We start from the raw sequence: 20,928 nt of genomic DNA on the forward strand, positions 1-20,928 counted from the left end.
TTAATTTTATGGATGATATCACACAATTATCTCCAGATGGAATAATCGGGATGAAGCATTGCCAAAGAACATTAGACACTAAAGAAGTCAGCCAATGCAATCCACTCAGTACTATAATTATTTTTGTTTTGGCTTCAGATATTTGTACAGAGGCACAAACTCATTCTGGTAGGGCCTTGTTCAGTTTCTATATAAGTCAATGGAAAGACTTCCACAGATGACAGGAGCCACTGGCTCAACACCCTACACACCTCCATTCCCTCCATGCTTTCACCTATCTCAGAGATTCTTTCTCTTCATTGCCTTTCCCTCTTTTGGCTTTCCCACCCCTGTGGCCACCCCTTTTTTTTTTCTATCTCTTCCCAGAACATTGCAGCTGATATTTGGACCAATTGTTTGTGGTTTATTAAACACAGACAAATGAAATCAATACTTGTTCAGCCTGAGTAAAATAGGAAAATGTTAATTCCTATAACAATCCATATAGTTCTGATTTGTGTGTATTTTTTTGGATGAATAAGATTGAGCACTTCAGGCTTCTCAATGTTGAACTCAATTATTTCTTCCTATGTTAAATCCAACAGTCTAAGAGATGGACAAGTTTCTCTTTTTTTCTCCCCCTGGGAAAGCAGACACTTTCTGGCTTAACAGGCCCCATTTTACTCAGTATCCAACATTTCAAAACATACATTTAATTCTCTAGGAGTGGATTTTCAAAAGGACCTGCCTCAGCTAGTAGCACAGATCCCATTCTAAATATAGTTTGAGTGTCTGGAAACATACCTAAAATCAAAAAATTGATTTTGAAATGTAAGTGTAGACTTCAGGTTGTGATATTTGGGCTTTACTGCCTATTGCAGAACCCAAACAAGCACTAGAGAGGAACACAGTGGATGTCCCTCTTAGGACATGTTGACATTGCTAAGTGCAATACCAGAGAGGCAATGAGCTTCCAGCTCAGAAACTGGAAGCAGTGTCATGACACCAGTGCAGCTTGAGGAAAGGTAGAGATAACTACTCCAAATTCAGAGCTGCACCAGTGTGTTTATAATGCTTTCAGGGCATATGTTCCATCATGGAGCTCTAATTCTTCCTATAGACCCATGTAGGAGTAAATTAAATGTCTTCAAATGATTCTGACCTGCTGATATGGTTTGAAACTGGCTCCCTGCCAAGTCTCCAAGCCTTACCACTCTTATCTGGTGTTTCCACCCGGTTTACCTAAAAATCGTAGGAAATACTGGGTAAATCTGGGCCCTTCCTTGGTTACAAACTGGTCACCAAGGAAGGCCTAGACCAAACTACCACACCTGCCCATAGATCTGAATGTGTTACCTTGTGTTCATGATATGCTCATGCTATCCTCAGAATGTTTGTCTATTATTGTTATTATGTATTTATGTCTGGCTGACTGAAATGTGACAATCTATATAGTGTAATAACATAGAGAGTTTTACTTGCTTACGTTCCTGAGCCAAGGAATGAAGCTTTCAGACTTTAAGAGTCTAAGCCAAAGTTCCTGAGTTTCACACCTGTCTACTAGGTTTTGAATCAGCTACATAGATTGTGACTGACATTTGTTATTGTTTGAACTGCATGTTCTCCTTCTTCCTACAAATATAAACATATAAAAGTTTTGGGGTAGGGTATCATGTCCGATTATTTCAACTAATTCCTGAAAAAACAAAGAAAATATTAATTTGATGTACTTGTGTCACATCTGGGAGACTTTTACTATCATTTGATTTCATCTCATTTTTCTGAGAGATTCTTTGCGGAATAACATTGATTTAAATATAATTAGGAAGCATTAGAAAAACAAAAAGACAAACAATTGAGAGAAGCCACTATGCTCTTTCTCTTCTCACTTAGTGTTCGAAAAATTCAGATATTTGTAACAATCATTTCCTTACAAAATTCTCAAGATGTTTTGTCAGGAGCCACACAAAAAACCCCCACCACCTGCCCTCATTTCATAGAAAAGATATCTATATTTAAGGTCTTAGCTTTTTTTAGGATATCAGTTTACAGCTTATGAGCTACTGCATGATATGATCATACATATGTAAAGGCTTATCCTTTAACACAACAGTAGTAAGCTATCTTAGAGGGTAGAACCTTTAAAGTGGTTGTCACAGATCAGCTAACATGTAAATTCCCTGAGCTCCTACCAAACAAACAAGAGGTAATGCAGCCACTTGGTTACTCATTCTATTCCACCATACTACTTGGGTGATTTCTCAATTCCTATAAATAATTTGGCAGGATAAATTCCATTTAAAAGGCTACTGTGTCCCATTGCAGTGAATGCACATAGCATAAGAAGAGTAAACAAAGCTGGGCTCTGAAGCAGAGACACCACAGGCTAAATTGCAATACCTTTTTCACCAAAAACTTCATGCTGAGTTCAAAATGTTCTTGCTGAATAAGGTGCTTGCTCTAGCCACGATACAAGCAGACATGCTGACAAGATGACAAGTGAATTTATTAGACTGGCATTGAACCTGAGCTAATGAATCTTTTTGGAACTTCCTGAGCGGTATAGAGATGTTCAGGTGGCACTCAATAAGCCTGGCTGGCTTCAAACTGCCTCTGTGCAGTCCCAGTCCTTGCGGGAAATAGAAATGCAGTACTGAAGCCTTCTTGATGACTCCACAAAATGAGCCTGGGTCTTTAGGGCTTTTAGTTTGTGTTCTGCAGGATGCACTGTGGCTAAGCTGCTTGCAGACCCAAGCTGGCTGGGAAGGCAGCACAGCTGCCTCTTTTTGGCATTGAGCCTAAACTAATAAGTCTGGGCGGCCCAATGTTGGCTGGGTAACGGGAAAGCTCAAATATTTCTGCTTCCATGGTATGATTAAACCTCAAACTGGTTAAAGCACCCACAGATAAGTGAGTGTTGATTGCACATAAGTTCAGAATCCCACAGAAAGCATGTGGCAGAGCCCAGGGCTGTATTTACATTTCCTGCATTGCAATCCTGTGCCTACAAGAGATAGTGTACAAGACTGTTTACACTTACAAAAAAGGAGTGTATTTTCACTCATGTGCCAGTGGGTAAAGGGTGACTTCTCAACACAGATCTACTAGTGCCTGACAAAATCATAATTAACAGAAAGACACCTACAACCATGCATAGGTAAAATAAAAAAGAGCATAGCAACAATAACAACTAAAAAAAAAAAGAAAGAAAAAAGCCAGAGACCATTCCTTACACATGATAAGTGGAGTACAAGGACTCTGATCATATGTAGTCCCCCTGTGGCAAACTGCTTATGTACAAACTACAAAGCATTTCTTCCCAAGTCCCCTCTAGGCCCTATATGGTGCCAAGACAAAATTACCATTTAGTGGCTTTATTTCAGGCTCTGAATTCAAACTGGCAGAAGTGATTACTGACTGTAATGTAAACTATCAGAGTTTGTAGCATTAAGGTGAAGTTGGGTGTTGCACAAACACATTATGAGGATGCTTGAGGGGTAAAATCTGCTGGTATTATGCTGAAAAATCATATGAGAAAACACAGCCAGACATATGACAGCCTTATCCACTCAGCTCTCTGGGGGAGGTCCCTTGAGTGTGTGCTCTTTCACAGAGTTGTATCCATATATTGCCTTAGAGAGCCAAGCTGAGTGGCCCAAAACAGAGCTGGGGTACAGAAGAGTGTAATGAGGGTGCTAATATTGACAGTCCAAGATCCAGTGCTTGAGCGTCATGTGGTCCTCTTTTGTTGAACAGAGTACATTTACCTTGATATTTCCAAACTCAACTGGTTTAAGGAAGATATCTTTATATTTAGAAGGTATTAATGTATCCCAGAAATGATGATGAACAGAACTTGTGCATATTGTCACTACTCAATACATATTTCTCGGACATGAAAATAAAATAACCTTTAATTTAAAAGTTTGCTAAAGTTGATTTCATTTCCATCCTAGCAGTGTTCTTAGTGCTAGGAAGAGGCTATGAATTTATCTTTCTCCCTGTCCCCTCCTCCAACTATTAAAAGAAAACACAACATCTGATGGTGAGGAAAATAACCTGAGAGAAAAAAAATAACAATCAGAACATATATAGGAAAAAGGAATTATATCCACCAGTGTATTGTGGCAGATCCCCTCGTATTTGTTTGACAAACGCAATGAGTTTGTACAGTACAACAACTGAAAATGAGAGAAGTCACCTTTGCCTCCTCCTAATTATTATCAAAGATGAGTTTGAAAAATTCCATTACTGGCTTGTGACTTTATTATTTGCAATAAAAAGAAACTGTGCTAATAAGGATAACAAAGGCAAAGGAAATGAAAAAGCATTCTGCATGCATGGATAGCAGGGTAGAAATCAAAATGTAGCACCAACTCACAACATCCCACCTAACCTCTCAGTGAAGGTCGGTGGCATTCTCCTCTGCATTCAGAGACTTCCATTTCAGAGGAACACAGCAGAAAGAATGCATAGGTAGTAGAAATAAGATTACAATAAACTCAGCTAGACCCCTTTGATTCCCAGATTAGGGCAGAACAAGCTACATTGATGCAGTCTAAAAAATTTGAGCTCCATCTTGTGCTGCATTTGATGGAGCATATTCTTGAGCTCTAATGAAATACTAAAACTAGCAGTAGAAACAGCTGTGGCAAAATGGTAAGCTAGACATATCAGTGAACTTGGGAGGTGGCAGAGAGTATGGGTAACAGCTGAAACTGCTTTGTCACCAATATTTTGCTCCATTACCCAAAGCAACATGTCACTTTTCCTACTATATGAAGTGACACTGTAAACAACAGCTTGTAGATTATGCTAGTTCATAAATAACAGTATGAATATTTTGTCTTTTAACAGTTCCTCTGAAGACAATCTGAATAATGAAAAGTAGTCATGAAAAAATAGCAATTACTTGTTCTTGAAACTGTAGAATTAACTTTATTATAGAAAACTATTCTTAAATTATAAATAATTATTTAGAGGACCTAAAATTGCCCAGTTTAAGTATGTCCTGTCATCCAAATTTTCTCCTATGCAACAATAACTGCCTTAGGGCTAGGGTGGGCAGTGAGGGTTAGGAAAAACCCCAGCAGATACAGTATATCTTGATTTTGACTTAGTGTTTCCATCAGTAATCTATGAAATGAAGTATAGATTCCATTATCATGCAGTGGGTGAAAAAGTGATTGTTTTGGCTGCCAAATTGATTATTAAAGAGGTCTATTCTAGGCCTGATTCCACTCATTGCTTTCTTAATGACCAGGATGAGGTATAAGAATATGTTTACGTATTCAGTAATGATAATAACTGGGACTACAAAGGGTAGAATTTATCATAGTGTTGAAAACTAAATATGGTTGAAATAGCACAAGTGAACAAAAAATGTAAAATAATACATGCTGGAGGGACAGATCAAGTGTAAAACAGGATAAAATACATAAGCTGTTCCACAAAAAAAGAGAAGTTTTTATAGTAAGCAATAAATATATTTTGAAGTCAAACCATGGCACCCTTCTTCTCCTACACTGTATGTAGTGGTGGTAAAATTTGTCTGGTGCACTTCTTTAACTTTGGGACATAAGAAGTTGGAGAAGAGAAGAAACTATCAACATGAATGGTGTGATTGCTAATGTGGTAATCAATGAACAAGAGCAGATTGATTTGATAAAAAACTCTTCTCTGAAATGAGGAGAATAAGTGGATGTATAGTTGGAAATAGTTCAATTCTTTGCAAGAATCTTCCAGTATATAAAAGGGAGAAAAATCAAAACCTACTGTAACTACTGTATGTACTACAACATTTTATTTAGAAGAAAATAAAAAAAAAGGAATGATTTAGAAATCTCTTCTATTACATTTTTTTTTTCAGATAGCTCCAAGAAAGGCTGCTAGGCATATTAGTCCTGCATCATGGTAGAGGAATTTCTCATACACACTCTCTGAATCCGCTCCTAGCCCTATACACCTAAACCTATATCAAAAATTATTTGTACATGGTACAAGTTTTGGTACAGTGCTCTTATTTAAATATGCTCAAAGCTGAACAGCCCTATACTGATTGCCTTGAGTGCCTTTTAGATGCTTGTGCTAGGACTCCACGGGAGCTTAGGCAGACAAACACTTCTATGCCTCAAATGATATGTTTATCAGAGAGCATGAATCTTGATCTAACTCTGGTGATTACAAAAACTGTGTTTCTGCATTTCCATTTTGCTTCTCTTGGTAACAGCACACAAGGCAGGTGGTGGGATTTCAGTGCTTTAGCAAGTGCTTTGACACTCCAGAGTAAACACCAGCAAAGATCAAAACCTGGTTTAATAAAATACATTGTTTAAGGAAGAAATGCTTCATATTTGAATAACTTCTACTATTTTTTTTTTTAAAAGACCTATTGCCCAATTGCTGCACATTAGAGTTACTCCTAAAAAATACTGCTACTGACGTACTTATGTTTCGTAAGGCACATGCACAAACCCATCTAGACCATTGACTTGTGACTGGTCAACTCATTACTCGCTCTAATTCTAGGATATCTCCCATTGAATATTGATATGAAAAAGTAGCCGAAAGGAGAAGTGAAAATGATATTTGTGATGTACTTTCAGCTTGTCTTGAACTCCATGGACACTAAGTGATTCTTTGGTGTGGTAGGTATGAATAGCTTACTGCAAATATGATCTCCTAGCAAATAACCTCCAATATCTCTCTTTTGTAAAACTCAGTTCTAGATCCCCTTTCCACCTAGAACTAAACCAAATTTGCATAGTCTGCACTGACTTTCTCTCCATCACTCTGTCTTTTGACTAGTCAATTGAAGGAATGAAAACTATTCTCTTCCCTTGGCTCTCTAAGTTTGGCTTATTATGAAAGAGAAAGGCAGGACAAGTTTTCTGGCATTGGGTTTTTAATTAATTTACATTCCTTCCTTAAATCAAACAATTTCATCACTTATGGCAGCTTCAATATTGCAATAAAATACTTTATGGTACCCAAAGTAGGTAAGTACCTAAAATGGAAAAAGCCCTCAGAATGAAAGATCTTGTGGACAGAACAATAAACTAGTGTCAACTGCTGCATGGCAAGCCCTGTGGCACCTGTTTGTTGTAAGCAGATGATATTTCATCTAGAAAATTAATCTCCCCTTAAAGGTAAGCCTTATTCTCAGTGGAGATAGAGGCAAAAACTGAAATAAAAATCACCACAGCTAGAATTTTACACCCACCTGTTGGGAACATAAAATCTGGCCAGCTCTGCACTGGCACTGCCCCAGTTACTGTACTAGTACAAAATATACAGCCCTCTACCCTAGGCAGAATAGGAAACGCTTGCAAGGGTAATTTAATCTATCTGGTCTATGTAAGGCTCACTTGATAATCTTGGATGCTGTGCCATGTCTCTAAATAAATGAGAAGCATGCCTCTCTTTTTTTAATTGAAACCAATTTCAATGCACAGACTTCCATTACTGGGCCATTCCCCTGAGATTCTGCTGAGTCCAGGTGATGACAGCATTGCCAGTATGGAAGTTTATTTCTGTGCAATCTTGTATAACATTGCCCTGTTGGGAAAGAGCCCCCAAAAGGGCTTGAAAAAGTAGCCAGTCGGATAAGGAAAGCAAGCAGACTTCAAAATCTGAATTCTGACTGCCTACTGCCAGCCAGTCTGAAACACTGCCCAATTGTCCAGGCTAGCCTGCAATCATGTGAGAATACAAAGCTACACTTGTAATCTAGACAAGTGAATTGGCTGCTATTTCCCACACAATGATATGGATTTAGCTGGAATGCTCTCTACTGCAAACACAACTGAGGAAGAAACCTTTAACAGTATTAACCAACAGCCTGGATTTTCTTTGTCTTTTCTTCTTTAAATGAACAAGTATCAGAAGACTAAACCAAAAATGTAGACATTTAAAATTGGGCATGTGCCTATTAATATTCAAAGTACATCTATTCGAACCTCATTTTAAAAAGACAAACAATAATTAGTTTTTCTCAGCAGAGCCTAAGATGTGGTAGTCTCTATTTTAGTCACCTACTTAAAATGCTAGCCAAGTTTCTCCTCTCTCTCTCTGCAACAGGTCTCCCTCCAACCTAGACAAATACAGCCATGCCCTACCTTTAGCCATTCAAACATCATTTTCTTAGCTCACCTTTCTGTTCACCTCATGTTCCATATCTTCTTTAATTCCTTCCCTGGTTTTCTTAATCTACTGAATCTAATCCGAGCTGCTTCTCTTTACTTTTTACATTGACCACAACCTAACTTCAACAGACCTTTTACTGACAGTGGAAAAGCTGACTTTCACCCCACCATCTATACCTAAGTCATCCTTGCCTTAATTTGCATTTATGATTGGTTATCTAAGATGCATCACTAAATAAATTGGTGCAGAAATTAGCTTTTAGCATCTGGAAACATGAAATTTTATTCCATAACAAAAATTCTCAGACACTACAGTGATATAAATGATAAGTAAGACCACTAATCTAACACACTAAAAGAATCTTCAGTAGTCTTCTACTGACCACTGGGTTTAGTTTTTTAGCTACTAAATAAATAGAACTGACCTTACTAAAGTCAATAATATATTTAACATTAATAATTTTCAACCACTACAGTTTCTCCCAGCTAACCTCACTGTTCATATGTATATAGTCATTATAAAAGTGGCCCACAAGCCTGGCAATAACATTTTCCTGGAAAAGCCAGTTTGTCATTTTATTACAGGTGTGATCAAGAACACGTCTGAAAGCAATATACATCAGTTGTTGATTATACTTAAGACTGAATCTTCATCTTCAACTTTGAGGACTACCATCATCTTCTCTAATTATTTAAACTTTTGAAGGGTGAGACCTTGTAGCTAAGATTCTTAATATGTCACTGGGAAGCATGGTGGTGTAAGAGTGAAGTTTCAATGGTTCTTTATTTCTTTCAGAAGGAGTACTGAGAAAATGGGGGCCCTTTGAATTTCTCCCGCTCCCCTCTGTCCATATATACATTTATAAACATATCTATTCATATATATAACTTGTCCTCCAGAATCTGAATCTGGATAGTTGTGAGTGAAATGGGTCTGAATTGTGGTTTTACAGAAATTTTCTGAGACATCAGAGGTTTAGCATGTTATTATAAACCAAATGATACTTAATAGATTTACGGATTCTTCTTTAGCTATTTATTTCAAATTTCTACAGTTGCAGAGATCTAACACTACTAAGTCAAGAGAATACCTAGTATTTACAGAATCACAGAATATGTCAACTTGGAAGGGACGCACAACTCCTGGCCCTGCACAGGATCACCCCCAAGAGTCACACCATGTGCCTGAGAGTATCATCCAAATGCTTCTTGAACTCTGTCAGGCTTGGTGCTGTGACCACTTCCACTGGCAGCCTGTTCTAGTATTTACTCTAAATCATTCCCACAAATTGCTTCTTTAACCTATACTCGGAAACATACTCTCCTTAGGCTGACTTGGTACTCACCAGCTGTTAAAGTCAGCATTTTCCTTTGTTGGAAAAGAAATCTCACAGAAATCTAAGCCCACCAACTCTTGTCTCATCTATCACTGACAAGGAAAGTAAAGAAGATTCCTTCCTTCCTTTACACAGCACCTTTTTATGTATCTGAAGGTTGCTCCATTGTATTCTGCCACTCTTCTGCTTGAGTAGCCTTAATCTTCCTAGATCATATTTCCTACGTGTCCTATCATTTTTCAAGACTGATCATTTCTCCACATCCCTTTGCCACATATGTGTTTGCCTGCATAACGTAGTAGCTGCTGTTGTGAGCCTGACATGCATTCACATAAGTTTGAGAATTATTTAGATCTCTATTTATCTTGTTTTAAAGTTTGTAGGACTCCTTATGTTGCCTTTAATAGGACCATATCAGATCCCACTCATGGCAGCTTGTACTGTTCCTCTATTGGTGAGGCTCAGAGCAAGTCATCAACCCACAAATCAAACTTGCTTGTCTGATTTGTAGTTAGTACTGCAGTATATATATGAATGCTTTAGTTGATGGACTTCTCTATCTCATATTGGCCTTTTTGGTCACCAGCGTAACAAATGTGGGTAAAGCCCTTCCTAAATCTTCATTCACGAAGCCTAGCCATGATGATGATGATGATAATGATGAGTTGATGGAAAATCTAGTTTACAGAATCCATTTATTTTCTGAATCATGAAGTCAAGAAAATTGCTTATTACAATTGTAGTCTATCGATAAAGCTGAACATCTAGCAGCACTGTATTTTCTAGGGCTGAAAATGAAAAATAATTTAAGAAAAAGCTAAGTCAATTTGATTTAAGGAGTTTTAACTGATTGAAATAATAGTCGTTTATTATTTTTTTCCTTTCTTCATAAGAAAATATGTGAAAGCCAGAAAGACCACCAAAGATATGGGCAGGATAGCTTAAAAAAAAGAAAAAAAGTGGAACTGAGCTTTAACTTTGATAATACATATAAAAATCAAACTCATTTCTCTAAGTGTACAAGGGCTAACTAAAAAAATAAAAAAGGAGTAGCATGAAATCTTCAAATACCAAACTGAATGAAAAATTCATTTGATAGAGACCGTGAATGAAAACTGAAGCTAACCAGTTTTCAGACATTATTTGATAAGCTAACATGAATGAACAATCTTAGAATAAGATCCGTATGGCTTTCTATGTTTTTATCCAAATTTGTAGTGAAAGGATTTAATTGGGACAGAAACCAGCAAATAACTACAATAATCAATGAAGCCAACAGCATCTAAAGAGGACCTTTTCTTAGCTTGAAAGGTGTTTATAAACACATCACCAGTTAATTTATTAACTTTCTCTATATATTTTTCTACCTCAGTGTTGTCTTTCACCTGCAGAATTCATCACATGCTGCATGCTGCCAAATGAGTTACCCAAGCTGCACCTTAGACAGGAAAATTATTTCAGCTGGAGTGCAAGATCAAAATAGATGAAAAGACTGCAAATTACTTGGAAAAATAGTTCTGACTTCACTGGTCAAGATTCTTCATCCATGAATTCATTTTTGAACCACTTCTATGCAGCCTTTTACTACACAGGACAGGACTGCTTATTAGAAGCTGATTCCAGCCAATGTTGAGTTCAGTACAGGGTCAAACTTAAATGTATCTTCGTGATTCAGGCGCAAGGTGCTGCCGCCCTGACTACAGTTTAGGAAGACAGTTATTACTTGTAGAAGCCAACACAAACTGCAATACTAGGTTGTTATGATTAAATAGGCATAAAAAGAATGGGTTGCAAAGCATATAAAATACCTAACCCACCCTTTCCTCTGAAGTAGATGGTGCTGTAAACAGTCAGCTCATTCTCCAAATCTGGCAGCATGGCCAGGATGTGATTAGGATGACCAGGGAAGGCACACATTTATCATGTTTTCACATTGGCTTTAATTGAAGAAGAATTCTTTCAATCCCCAAGGACTGAAAATTCTGCCTAGAGTGGTTTTTCAGAAAGTTTTGTGGTAGAAACTTTTTATTTAGTGGGTATATATGCTGTCTAAAAAGGCATGCATGTTGTCCCATGGACACTTAAAATTTTCTCATAATTAGACCAAGGGAGGTCTCCATAGTACAGAAAAACATTTAGTAGATCAGGATAACAGGACAGATTGGGGGAATTACTAGCATATTGGAATAAAATTCAGCACATACATATATAAATTAAGGAATGCTGTAGTGATCCCTTTTGACAAATACAAACCCAAACCATTCTGATTTCTTCAGACCTTATTTGCAATAAGATGCAGTGCCATTATCTCCCTTCTGATGTGTGTATTCATAGTAAAGACACTGCTTTGAAAGACAAGAAAGTCAGGGTCAACTTCTACTCCTACTAGCTTAGGGTAGGGCCTCATTCAAAGGCCTCTGCTGACTGAATTGTGCCAAAACAAATGCCTTCCAATTTTCCTAGCTAATACTTTTAAACTTCACTTATGTGTTCAGATGTGTGTTGAAACAATGATTCCTATCTCCTTCTCAAATGGGAGGGTGCCATCACAAGCTATCTGTTATAACCACTATTTTTCTTTCTATCTTGATGAAGATGTGATGAGTGATTCCTCTCTAAGAGAGGATGCCCATCCTCTATGTACAATATTTTTTCAGGGCAGCCCAACTCCTTATTTCTAGAAACACAGGCATCAGAAGCAGTGATGATCAAAATTCCAATTCAGAAGACTACACGATGCTGCTCGTGGTATACTTGTTTTTATATTTAAGGCTGATTTTTCACCATATTTTGTTAAAATCTATTCCAGCGAGGTTTCAGCTAGCCACTCTCCATTCTTCATTGCTATTCAACGTTCTGAAGTACTGCAGGAAAGAAGGGACCTTTCTGCTTCAAAATATCTACGGAATTTAGGTCAGAATAGCATTATAAAACAAATGCTATTAAATTACAGAAGGCTTGCTTTCTCCACCTAGTGGCTAAAATATAAAGCTAATATCCTGTACTACAGTAGCACCTTAAGGAAAAATGGCAAAATAAAAAATAAAATAACAATAAAAAAGATAAAACATAAATCCCTCAATTCCCTAATATTAGTGTCTTTATCTCATATGAAAAACTAACAAAGTTTTCCTCTCACCTCAGCCTCAATAAAAGAAATTTTACAGGCAGATCAAGGACATGGATTTTGCCCTCAATGAAAGCTGCTAGACTAGATTCCTGGAGGTTCAAATCCCATCTTTTTTCATGGAAGAGACATAGTGCAAACTGTGAAGGTCACTATTATGACACTGAGAGCTGCCCAGGTGCTGAGCAACATGAGAGGAAGAAATGCAAAGGTAGTATTTTTCTTACATTTGTGATCCTAAGCTCACTGTGGGTAAGTTTTCCTGACTGCCATAAAGTGGAGCAGCCCAAAAAGGGAGGGAAACAGTCCCTCACCTGATTACCTAAAAGTCCGATCTCACCTAACTCTGGTTATCTCAAGCTGGACTTCTAAATGCAATGTAGTTTCCCAAGGCTTTCTTCAAAATCAAAGGAGATAAGCAGGTGCCTTCAGAGAGTAAGCCTTCTGGCCTTTCTCAGAGCTTGATTCAATATGAGCTGCATTGGATTCTATGAGGTCCATCTACCTAGAAGAGACCAAGGAAGACCAGCTCAGAATCAAACCATTTCTAATATGGGGTGCTAATGTAGAGTAGAAGATTTGTACCCTAGCATACTAGGATGGAAATTTTTAAATGTTACATGCTTTCCTTTTCAACCTGAAGACCCATCAGCCTCTCAGAGCAAGGCACAGAGTGAGCACTTTGTTTTCAAGATCAAAAGTCCAGTCCCCATATTTTTTACTATTTCCAAATAAGACAGGAGAGAGGAGAGTTTTTGTATTTCCCCCCTCTGTCAGCTAATCATGTAAGCTAACCAGCTCTAAGTTTCACAAAAACTGAGACAGGCAATAAATTGAGGAAATGCTGAGGTAAGTTTTTCCATTTTCTAATGGCCCAGTCCAATGAGTTCTGAGGTATAGTGGAAGTAATCTGGCTCAGCAGCTACCACTACTTATTGACCCACACAGATTCATTTGGAGATCACAAACCTCTTGCCCACTGGTTCATAAGGAGCTTGGTTCTGGAAAAAGCATCTCAATTATCTTTCTGGCAATGAGAAACAACAGACAAAACTTCCTTCATTCCTAACGCCCAATACATCCAGGCCCATTCAAATGTATATGTTTGCACTTGTTATAAAAACCCAATGAATTCAATGTGCTTATGTTTACAAAGAAGACAACCAGATCAGAGACTCAAATTCTCCAAGCAGAACGAACTTTGTAAAATAATTGCAATTACTAAAAGCATGGTGGAGAACGTGTAGGGTTGGTTTGAGTTAAATGATATTTATGTTTGCCCTTACAATTAAGCATGTGATAAAGAGCTTTCCTGATTAGAGATTGATTTAAACCTGTACTTAAGTGTTTTTACAGATCTTTGTATATCAATGACAGTCAAAAAGAGAGAACAATTTTGATTTCAGGATTTTCAACATTATAGGAAAATTACAAAAGACAATGTACAAAACAAATCCCAAACTTACAAAAAACCTCACCGCTACTCACTCCTCCCCAATACATGAGGAAAATAGGAATTATTTTTATGGTTTCTAAATCTATTGAAAGTGGTGGGAAAAAGGAGGGGTTTCTGTTTGTTTGCTTGGGGGTTGTTGCAACAGTTACACTGAGGACATCCAGTTTATGTATCAATATCTTCATCAATGGGTCGTCTGCAACTTAAAGCATGAAAAGCTGAACTGTACCACATTTAGGAAACGATTATAATTTATATTATCTAAGATAAATCTGAAATAGATTGTTCAAAAACCAGAAATATCCTTTCAGAGTTACAATACCAAGTTTCTCAATGTCAGAGGAAGTTACTTCCTCAACAATATACTGTAAGAAGAAATATTACTGACCTACTTCCATTCTTCTCTTCAAGCAGTGAAAAGTATTGAACAGATACTTGTATGGTTTTGAAACATGCAAGTTTAAAGCAACTTAGGAAGAACCACCATCCAATGGCTTAGTACCTAAATTTAAATTAATAAACTTTTCTCTGTTTCTAATTAGTAATGCTACTTAGTAATGTATGTCACTATATCAGTGTATAATATAGCAGTACACATCAGTAATATGATTTCTGCCCTCAGAGATGACATGTCTTAGAAAACAAGTTTTTTAACCTACTTCTGATATGTTCAAAAAGCTCAGGACTTATGCTTCTACATCTTGCACTCTCACTCTCTGAACGTGCTTAATACTTACAGTTAACTATTGCATGATACTTCATTCACCATCTTTTTTTATTCATTTTAGTATATTTTTCATGCCAAATTGAGACAAGAGCAGCATATTCTGCATGTTTCCACAAATCTGTACAGGGTCACAACACCCTCTTCAGCCAAACCAGGTTTTGTTATTACTTCAGTACTTCAGCACTGCCTTTTGGACAATATTTTTCTACGATGTGGCAAGATTACTGTAACTTGCTAAACATGACAAAATTGCTAGTCACAATGCCTTTCTCTCTACAGTTGAGCTTAGCATCTCCCTCTTCAGTGAAGGAAAACACCAACTCAATGATGTATAACAGCTGACATGGTTGAATCTCCTTTTCTATGCTATGAAGACCCATGGCAGAAATATCAAAGTAGCTCTTTTGTTAAATCCCTTACTAGCAGTCTCTGATTTAAGTTCCTTCCATCTGACCAAAGGGATAGAAACACAGATTAATAGTACAGAAAGATAGAACAGGATGACTCTTTCAAGAAATTCATAGCCTTTCAGGAAGAATTTGCAATTACATTTCAAACAGGGTCTAGAAATACCTGTGCACTATATCTGCTTTCTGAATTGTTTTAATGGCATCATCTGAGCACAAAATGGATTCTTTGACCTATCACTTGGAAAACTTGTGCTCTGGACAAAATCTACTTTATTAAATGTTAAGCCACTTCTGCTCCCACCAAAAAAGACACCCCAAACATAAGCAAGGACATCCACATTTTCATCTAAGAAATTACCCAAATATTTGGAAATTGATACAGGTTGACAGAAGTCTTGCAGGCAGGCTGCAAGAACAGAGCTGTTTGCATTTCCCACTAAGACACAAGCTATTTTTAGATGATATTGGCTCACCAGCCAAGCATGACTTACTGCTATCCTAAAGGTGAGATGGAAGGGCAGTACAACTCTTCACTGACTCAGTAAAACTGATTGTTACTGTTGCAAGCATGAGAGGATTTTGCTGTTATTTTTTGAAGATGCTACTAATATTCTCTGAGTTAATTAAAGGAAAATAGGTGTTTCTGTTTCCTCTTGCTTTTTTTTGGCAAGGATTAGTTAATATCCTACTTAGATACACAAGTTATATGTGTGTATATGTTGCAGCCAGCAGTCAAAGGCAATCATGCATTCATATCTCACATTTCCACCAGGAAAGACAATATGCCAGTGGTATAAATGACAGCTATTAGCACTGCTTAGTCTTCAGACCTGGTAAAGGTCATTGACAGTCAGTATACACTAGAAGACTTTTTTTCCTGTGCTTTTCTGCAGTACTCAGGGGACCAAAATAATGAAGCTGTGGGTGACATCAGTAATTGCAGGTAAAAATACAAGCAGAAATGAGAAATAAAAAAAAATAAAAGTCCCTTGCTATAATTAATGAATTACTTGGGTTGGGGGGAGAAGAAAGCAGAGAAAATGCTCAGCACCACAAGGTCTGAGCCTCACTGGCTCTGTTCCTTCCTACTCTGTCCCAAGCTATTTCACTACGCTGAAGCAATTTCACATTGAAGTGATTGGGACTTTCAGAGGCTGATTCCTCATCACCACACACCTTGTACTTCTGTTGCAGTATAATTTAATTGTACAATGTCTTACTTCAACTGTCTGCTTGAGCAGACAATTAAATATAGTACCAAATTAATCTTATATTCCACCACTTACTAAAAGAAAATCCAGAAGATGAAAGATCCACTTCAAAAAGAGCTGCTGAAAATAAGGAAGAGTTTGTAAAAGCAAGATCTTGAGACAGAAAGCCATCGTTTATACAAATTTGTTTTTTAAACCAAAAACACGTATTTCAGCTTTCTGAATCTTCAAGAGTTTCTGATTTAGACTGATACTTAGGACTGAGGCCATACTTCAGTTTGGAGATGATCTTGCAAAGCCACACTTCAGTTTAGATAGGATCTTACAAGTCCATTTCAGGTTGTCTAACTACACATATGGTTTTAAATTAGATACACTGTAAGTGTATTGATGCTCTGTGTCTTAATGCAGTCCAGAGAGAGGATCTCCACCACACTACAATTTTTTGTTGCAACTGGGGTAGTTTGAAGCAGTAACTATTTACCTGTAGGAACTATTTATCCTTCAGCTCCTGCTTAGCACAATGTGAGTTGTAATTTCCAGATAAATCTCAGGAGACAGACTGATACTTGAAAGAAAGAGAGAAGCCTGCAGCAATGTAGTGCACATTACATGCCTAGCTCTCATCTACAAACTGCTCCTAAAAGTGGCTTAGAGTCATAATAGACACTGATCTGATGGAGGGCCTTGTTTGTGGGTAGGATTTTTTTTTTGTTTGTTAATTTTTTTAAATCATATACCCCACTGAGTTAGTCTACCTGACTGGTGTTGTAATCAACACCATAACATGATTTCTTTTATGAGTATCACTCATTCCTCACACCTCAGTGTGACTGATGCTGATGCTTTTTCAGCCAGTTTTCAGCCAGAAATATCTCAAGATTTGCTTTCATGACCTCTGACTTCAAAGTTAGTTCAAATTCCATGAGTTCCCTCCTCGTCTCCTTCCTCCCCCAGTAGTTCAAATACGCACAGGTTATGCCTAAGTGGTGGCCAAAGTACATTGTGGATGCTCAATAGCCCTGCTTACCAGCAAATTGGTTGAGGGAGCAGAGGAGCATCCACTACACTTCTGTCCAACCCAGACACTCAAGAATGTCCAGGATATGCTTCTCTGTCTTACGTTATAAACATAGTCTCTGTTACCCAACATTAAAAGGATGTGCCAGATTCATGACAGGTATTCCACAGTGCTTCTCTGGTATTAACTGGGTTGCTGAAGCAAGGACAGTAGTTTTAAATTCAAATTTCAAAGATGTAGAGGCCTGCCAGAGAGTAGTGCTGCAGCTATAGTTCCCTGATGCCCCATCTTCCTACTCTTCTGCTGCAGTATCAGTATCAGTGAGCACAATATGAGCACCTTCTCCTCAGTGATACCTTGTCCCCTTTCCCCTCAGTAGCTTTATTATACTACCCTATTGAAAAGGCCTCACTTTTCTACTAAGACACTAGGAATACACCATGCACTTGCATGAGCTGCTTCCTTGCACCTGGTGTAAATAAATCAACATTTTCAGTTTGTAAAAAAACCCAAACTGAACAGCAACAATAAAAAACCCATGACAACAAACTCAACCTTCTCCAAGCAAAAAAAAACCCCAAAACAAATAACAAAAAAACCCCAAGTGCAAATTGCCAAAGAAAACAAAAAACAAACCCCACACAACAAGCACCCCCCCGTCCTAAATCACAAGAAAAATAATTGATCATGAATAATCTGTGTGGTTTGTTGCATTTTTTTTTTTTCTTCTTCTTTTTTGGGTATTGCTTCCTTGTTTTAACTAAGGAGATTTTTGCATTTTCTATTGTTTTCTGCCTGTTTGTATTTTTTCAGGGAAAGAAGGTATTCCTGTTGGTTAAATGACCACAGCTAATAATTTGTGAACCTGTTAACTTGACCAAATTTGAGAGGGATACAGAGACCTCAAAGCAATAGGATATTTTTTAATTCATGTTTTCTCCATTAAAAGGGTAGGAGGGAAGTTTGAACAGGAACAGATGAAGCACTGAAAGGCTAGTTAGCCTAGACAGGCTTGTCACATTTGGCACTCATCTGCCAGGCAGCCGATCGGAGCACAAGTAGCTCTGACCCAGTCATGGTATGATGGACTTCCACATCTGAAGGGCCTGAGAGGGGTTAGATTAGAGGTTTTACAAGGGAATAATAAGAGCACAATTGGGGAATCAAGAAGATATGTAAGTATTGCAACAGGAGACTGATCGGGACATAGGGAAGTGAAGAGAATGCAAGATCCAAATTTGTAGTAGCTCAGGATTCATTAACTCAACTGCAAGCAATTTATTGTTCTCAGTATTCCTGTTTAGAATTACAAAAGACAGCTTCATTTATTCTTCCCAGTTTGCTCATTATTTCTTTGGGAAAGACTCCAATAAAAGTAAGTACAACAGCAACAAATTAAGCTTTTCACAATTGCATTCACACAAACCTAACATCTCTTTTCCATCTTCTCCCACATCCTCAGAAACACACACTATGAAGAAGGTCTGGGCAGAGAACTAGTGCTTACTACTTTATGTTGGTTTGGGAAAGTGAGATGTCTATACATACTTTCAAATTGTGATGCAATAGTCTTCTACAAATGCACTCATGAGAAAAAAAAGATGGCTGAAAATTAATCTTAGAGGGAGATATGCTAGATATTAGTTAAGAGGACAAATTTGTTAATATGTTCATCTTCCTTAATAACTCTAAAGTAGGCAGGCAATTGTGTCACATTTCTTTTGTATAAAATTGATTTTATATTAAAATTACAATCCTATAAAAATATTGCACCATCCTCAGGATTTAAAGGCAGCCATATATCTTAGTTTCATCTTAGAATGCATACTGACCATGTTTTACCATATGTTATATTTCTAGGAAACATATCCTATTGCATATGTTGACACCACAATGTGATACACACACACTAAGTAAACACTGGGAATTATTTTTCCTCGGACATGGGTGTAGAACTTCCACTCACTTTGGGGACTACATACAGGCATTCCACTGTTTTTAGTGTAAGTTCAAATGAATGATTAAAAGTCTACAATCAGGAAAGGAGACAGAAAATAATGCTGCTCTATTTGAAACAGAAAGAGTAAGCCATAATTTCTCTGTATGTGCTTGTTGTCAGTTTATTCATTAAGAAATACTAAAGTATAACCATACAGCCACTAGTTTAGTTAATTATAGGCCAAGAATCAAAACGGATGATGTGGCATACTTCCACTACTGTTAATGAAACAATGGTAGTTTATACCAGTTGGATATATGGTTTCCATTATCATGGAGTAATTGTTGCCCTTGCCCTTGTACATTTATAGCATGAGGGAATGTGGAATAAGAAGGCAGAGATAGCGAATGCCTTCTTTGCATCAAGCTTCATTGACAAGACAAGCCCTCAGGAATCTCTGACCCAGGACCAAGGAAAACCAATGGTGGAAGTCTTTCCCTTGGTCAAGGGGGATAGGGTTGGAGATCACCTAGGCAAACTTGGCATCTACATGTTCATGGGCCGTGACAGGATGCATCCAAGAGTGCTGAGAGCGGCAGACACCATAGATAGGCTGCTCATGATCATCTTTGAAAGGCTGAAGTGAACAGGAGAGGTGTCTGAGGCCTGGAGAAAGCAAATGTCACCCATGTTCAAAATAGGCAAAAAGGAGAAACCAGGGAATTACCAGTCAGTCAGCATCACCTCAATCCTAGGAAAACTGATGGAGTGCCTGATTCTGGAAGCCATCTCTAAGCACATGGAAGATAAGAAGGCGATCAGGAGTAGTCAGCTGGTTTCACTAAAGGGAAATTGTGCTTGACTAACCTGATTGCCTTCTACAACTGCCAACTACCTGGATGAATGAGGGGAGATCAGTGCATATTGTCTATCTAGATTTCAGAAAGGCTTTAGACTATGTCCCTCACAATATTGTCATAGGCAAACTCAGGAAGAGCAGACTGGAGGAGTGGACAGCGAATTGGATTAAGAACGGGAACAACAACAGATCATAATCAGTGGTACAGGGTTTAGTTGGAAACAAGTGTCCACCAAGGCTCAATCGGGCCCAGAGTTGTTTAACTTATTCGTCAACGACTTGGATGAAGGGGCAGATGCCTCCTCAGCAAGTTCACTGATGACAAAAAGTAGAGAGGAGTGGCTGATACCCTGGAGCGCTGTGCTGCCATTCAGAAGGACCTCGACAGCCTGAAGAGATTGTCACAGAGGAACTTTCTGAAACTCAATAAAGGCAAATGGGAGGAATAACCCCACATACCAGTATAGGCTGGGGCATGACATGTTGGAAAGAAGCTCTGCAGAGAAAGACCTGGTGGTCCTGATGGATAACAAGCTGTCCCTGAGCCAGCAGTGTGCCCTTGTGGCCAAGAAGGCCAATGGTATCCAGGGGTGCATTAGGCAGACCATTGCCAGCAGGTTGTGAAGGTGATCCTGTCCCTCTGCTCAGCCCTGGTGAGGCCACATCTGGAGACCTGTGTCCAGTTTTGGGCTCCTCAGTACAAGAGAGACATGGAGCT

The sequence above is a fragment of the Pseudopipra pipra genome, chromosome 1 (assembly GCF_036250125.1).
Source record: "Pseudopipra pipra isolate bDixPip1 chromosome 1, bDixPip1.hap1, whole genome shotgun sequence".
NCBI lineage: Eukaryota > Metazoa > Chordata > Aves > Passeriformes > Pipridae > Pseudopipra > Pseudopipra pipra.